This window comes from Coffea arabica, chromosome 1c, assembly GCF_036785885.1.
Source record: "Coffea arabica cultivar ET-39 chromosome 1c, Coffea Arabica ET-39 HiFi, whole genome shotgun sequence".
NCBI classification, from domain to species: domain Eukaryota; kingdom Viridiplantae; phylum Streptophyta; class Magnoliopsida; order Gentianales; family Rubiaceae; genus Coffea; species Coffea arabica.
Window position 1 is genome coordinate 33576056 of NC_092310.1, and position 5691 is coordinate 33581746.

General features: G+C 38.4%; 1 long non-coding RNA gene across 1 annotated transcript; it reads right to left on the reverse strand.

The window, feature by feature from the left end:
• Positions 1–218: 218 nt before the first annotated feature.
• On the reverse strand, positions 219–1242 carry LOC140006442 (uncharacterized). Its single transcript, XR_011814064.1, has 2 exons — positions 1165–1242; positions 219–516 (listed from the first exon to the last, which is right to left on the reverse strand). It is a non-coding gene; the product is annotated as an uncharacterized lncRNA (long non-coding RNA).
• Positions 1243–5691: the final 4449 nt, after the last annotated feature.

A 5691-nucleotide genomic window follows, 5' to 3' on the forward strand; every position in this document is an offset into this window, starting at 1 on the left:
TGTTTAACGTTAAGTAATCTATTTGAGCGTTGGGTGTTTAAGTACAATGATTTCACTGGCTCATGAGAGCAATAAACGTTGTGACGCCCCCACTTCTCCCTAAGGCGCACCAAAGGGTATCCGCGGAACGCCTGCCTAGCTCTCGCTAGGACTTAAGCAATAAACGTTCAACCTTAAAGCGATACTAGATATCAAAATCAAATTAGTACGAATACATATAGTGCGGAAACGTTCATGCTTAACAATATCCATCCATTACCCAACCTGTCAGCATATGGCTCTGATGCCAACTGTGACAGTTTTCATGGTCACATCACAAGGTACCTATCAGCTTGCCACCCGCACGTCGTGCGTTCATAATACAACTTAAATTTCAAAATATACATCACAGATATCCGAATGATACATTAAACTTCCAAAGTACAATCATAAAGGGGTCAAGCCAAAATACACCTGAAACCCTAAAACAAAATATATCCAAAAGGAGATTTCTCCGCGTTAACTCCATTTCCAGTCCTGTTAAGGAAAACAAATCTACAGGGTGAGCAAAACGCTCGTGAGGCCAAGGACACACATGCAAGCACATTGTTCAAATAGCAATCTCAGCTTTATCAAATAAAACCGTGATATTTCAATAAAGTACCATTTGAGCAGGAAAAATAATCAGAAACAATTCAAGGATATAGTAGCTCTCAGGAGCTAAGTTCCACTCGCTCTGCCGATGTCATTCGTATACCTTCCCGCATTGACCCTCCTGTCAACCGGGTCGGTATTTCCATTTCCGTAGATCACCACTTACTTCCCTCCGTCCACCGTACACCCCAAGGGCCCACAAGTTTGTTATAAGGCGATACTCTACGAGTATGCCAAGCAGGATCTCTTATTAGGTCGAGCTTATAATCTCATGGCTCGCCCAAGTTCCCGACCAAGCCCATTGCCGGCTCGAGTTCAAGGTCGGCCTATGAGTTTGGGCGTCCCCCATTCATTTGGAAGTCGAGGAGGTTCACTCCAACGACATATGTAACCATTACATAGCATTGCATTTCATTCATTCATTTGAAATCAGAACGGATGCGATAAAGTACACACCCGCCCTTATTTTTAAAATCTCTAATAATTACCACAATTAAGCAAGTATCAAAGATTCACACACTTGACACTCACCGAGCAATTTAATAAAGATTATTCGCTGGAGTTCAAGTGTCCACGGTGAGATCCTCTTGAAGGTCTCCTTGTGTGCCTGGCAGTTAATGGTGGATAATTACTCAAGTATCTCAATTATCAAGTAAGATTGTACATTAGTACGATCTAAGGAATATTTCACAAAAATGAACCTCAATTACTCGTAAATCGAGGTTCAACTTGCGTTTTATGAAGTATAATATTAGTTGAGTTTTTATCATGAAAATCGTGGGCAAAACGTTTAGATAATATCAAAAGTGTAAAGAGTTCTTGAAAACTCTATTTCTTTGAAATTGGAAAATTTTCAGCTTTATCATGAATCTTTGAAAAATCGTAACTCACTCGGTACAAGTCGAAAATTGGAAAACTTTATACCGTTGGAAACCTCTTAGAAAGTACTATAAGTTCCTAGAAGACACTTTTCCATGAATCGAAGTGGAAAGTGCTCAAAAATGGGCTTGAAGGTGCAGACTTGGTTTCAAGGCAGCATTAAGTTGGATTTCGGCCAACTTTGAAAATTCGGCACGATTTACACGTTGCAAACCGGCCTCTGAAATTTGTAACCCAATTAGAGTTGCAAGTGAGGTGTATAGCAAAGCAAGCGGATCAAGAATCGGAGTTTTGAGTACCGAGATACGGTAGCTCAAAGTTGGGGAAAATTCAAGACTGGAGAAGAATTTTCCAGATTTGAACCTCCAACTCTAGAAATTTAATTAGGTATCGAAACGAACTTGGATTGACACCAAAATTGGCAGTATTTCAATACTATATGGAAGGTATCTCTCTGTCAAAATTCAGGGAAAAATACCCTCGGGAAGGTAGTTAACTAATCATCCAAAGTTTCAGAAAATTTCTAAGGCAATCTGCCTTTTGACTTTCATTTCCAAAATTCAAATCGTTTAACCAAGAAAGCTATCCAACCATGGTTCATTTGTGAAATAAAGGTCTAAGATACAACCATGATACCTTTGGTAATGGTTTAGCCTCGAAATTTCAATTAATAAGATCACTCACGGTTTTTGTCCAAAACCAGTCCAAATGTTACGTTTTTCCAAAACAGGGCAGTCTTCTTATTTTGGTCACAACACATTCAATTTAACTCGGAATGGAGTGTGGTTTATGGCGTTGGAAAATACATTCATAGGAATAAAAGTTCACAGAAGAAATCATTTCAAAATTTGGCAAGCAACCAGCTCGAAATTGAGCCTCAAGTTGCTGCCTCTACAGACCATTCCAGCAGTTCCGAGAAACAGGACAGTGGTCTTAAAACGCTTGGTTCGGCTCACTCACAAGGAATCAGAACGTGCATTTTATCTCAAATTAAAGCCTGGGATGTCTAGTTTCAAACGCCACTGACGGCACATGATTTTGACACCCGAGGACAGAGTTATAGCCAAAACACCACCGCTGGTCTGAGCCATACGTGAACAGTTTCCAGATTTGCTAGTTTCCCCAAAAAAATTCATTTGCCCAACCAAACCTTATTATTTTTCAATGAAATTTTTCACACATCTAATATAACATATAAACATCAGGTTAATGCCAATAATTCACCAAAAATTGGCCTTATAGTGGCCGAACAAAACAGGGGTATTTTCGGAAATTTTTGCTTCTTGCACCCAATGAAGTTTCTATCAATTACCCACCACTAATCCATCATTTTAACCACTAAACCAACAATATAACCACCATCAATCATCAAATCAGCAACAACCCAAGTGTGGGAATCCATAGAGCCCACTTTTCAAATTTTACACCAATGTCAAGACACCCATACACATGCAATAGCTTAAGGATGCATTTCTACCATCATAAACCAAGATTAAGGTGTAGGATGAGGTTATACCTCCTTGTTGCTCCAAACCAGAAATTTCGGTCCTCAAGATGCTCCAAGAAACCGTGAAAATGCAGCCCTTTTGTTAGCTAAATCCAACCTCCAAGTAGTTTGCTAGATGATCTCCAAGTTTGGTGAAGATTGGTTGAGGTTTTGGGTTGATTTAGTGAAGAAATTTGTGAAGCAAGAGAGTGAGTGAGAGAGGAGATGTTGGCCGGCTGTCTTGGTGAGAGAAGAGAGAGTGAATTTTGATCCAAGTTAGCTTTCAAGAGAAGATTAAATGAGTGGTGCACAATCACTCCAAAGTCAACTCACATTAGGGCTCGTTTGGCACGTTTTAGGCTCGATTTTCTCGCGCGTTTGGTTCACTAGTGCACTGAACCTCCAATGCATATATATTCATGTAAATATTATTCACTCTTAATTGTCCCGAAATAAGGGTCTAAAGTCCCTCAAATAAAGTCGCGCGTGTGAAAACGCGTACCGTCAAATTTAACGCTATAACGCGAAACCTCCGAGAAATTCTTATAACGATTGCACTACTAACTATCACTTGAGTGTTTATTCATAATATTACCTATTTTAGAACCACAGTACAAGTTTCCAATATTCCAAACTTATTGTGTTTCTACGCGGTAAAATCTCCAAGCACTACTCACTATTTTTACTAAACGCGCTCCAGGAAATTAATTTTTGAAACGAGTCACTTTAAAAATATAACGAAGTTATATTACTATGTATTTATGTCCAATTAGACTAGAAAATATTCCTCGTGGCAAAAATCCAATTAAATAATTTATTAAGCCATAAATTAGGTTTAAATAAAATAATAGTTTTTACGAGTCCTCACATGAGTCGAGTATTAACTCCTCAAATCTCCAATAAATTTGTATCCATGCGTCTTTTGGAAAACTATCCACGCGTGAGTAGTATATGCTCACTTAGAACTTATTCACCTTTAATTCTCGATTAACTTTTCTTAATCTGCTATTGTCCGTTCTTAATTTCCCCAGGATAATCATGCTCTCGAATATAATATCACCTCGAAACACTCGTGTTCACTATCTCGCACTTAAACAATCCTTCCGAAAATTGAAGTTGTTAACGGGACATTTTAAAAACACAATGAAGACATTATTCCATACGAATGGATTTAAAATGGTCGTAATAAATTATTTGGGGAAAATAGGTGGATAAATACTTAATGAAACCATTAATATTCGATAAAATAAGAAATTTTTCGGGTCTTCACAAACGTACATTTGATTACTGATTCATGATTGAATTTTGAACTTCCTCCTGTATAATAGTTGGTGTTAAGGATCGCATGGATGTATGAAGCGGAAACTAATTCTAAGCGTGGATGCTTCGCTTATGATATGTAAATTTGTGGAACATCTGATGTATATTTGAGACTTATATTGTAATTTATTTGAGAACTGTAGTGAACGACTGAGTCCCGGCGAGAGCTGGGCAGGCGGTCCGCCGAACCCTTTGGTTCGCCTTATGGGGAGGTGGGGCTGTCACACAACCGATCTCTTCATGTGTAGGTAACTCATCGTCTGAGTCAACCTCTTCCTCCTCAAGGGACGGCATCCCTTGGTACTTCTTCTCTTCATCCGATGCAACCTCCCCATTTGGCAATAGTAGCATGGTCCTTTCGTTGGCGCATTGAGAGGCGATATGACCAAAGCCTTGACACTTGAAGCATTTAGTGTCTCGGCTTTGTGGTTTGGAAGCTGTGACGGCCCCGAAAGGATGAGTGTGAGAACCCGAAAATTTTTATATATTTTCTAAACATTATTTTGTTTCCCTGTCTACAATTTTATGCCTTTCTTCAATATATTCATTTCTTATACATTTTTATAAGGGAATATAGTTTTCAAATCATTTCCTTGATACAAGTTAGTCGACGTTAAGTTTGAAGTGTATTATCAACGTGGGACCCGCTAGTGCGGTAAATGCGATATATTTTGGACAACTTGTGGGAGTTTTGTATTAAATGATATTATTTTATAAGGTGCTAAGAGATAATTAGATGTTACCTATATGGATTAGTATTGGAGAGACAAAAAGATAAGTTTTAAACCAAAAGGTGACAAGTGTCACCATCCTATTCACTCTTGGACTTTTGACCAAGACATTTTACCTTTTTAAAGCTAGTTTTGGCCAATTTATTTCTTCATTTTAAGCTCTCTTGGCTGAACTCCTTAGGGAGAGAAAAGTAAGAAACCTTCAACTTTTATTCTTCATTTCTTGCTTAGATCTTGCAAACCAACCGATTAAATCTTGAATTTGTCCACAAAGGCGACTTGCTAAGGGTGTTTCAAGGTCTTGGTGGAGTTATTTAGGAGAAGGAACCATTAAGCTCCTACCTTTCTTGTGATTTTAAGGTATTTTGCCAAGAACATCCTCTTTACTTCAATACATTGCTTATTAGTGGTTTTTAGTTGTTTCAGATGTTGTGTTGTGGAGGATTAGCACTTGAATACATGAATTCCAGCTTGGATGATAACCTGCCCTGCTTCTGCCCGGTTCTATTTCATCTTGTTAGAGGCTGAATTAGGCTTAGTACAAAACAAAAAAGTTGTAGAGAATGATGTTTTATAGTTTCCTGCAAAATTTTAGGTCAATCGGAGCAACGTAGCCTGTAAAAAAACCAAAATACCCCTGCT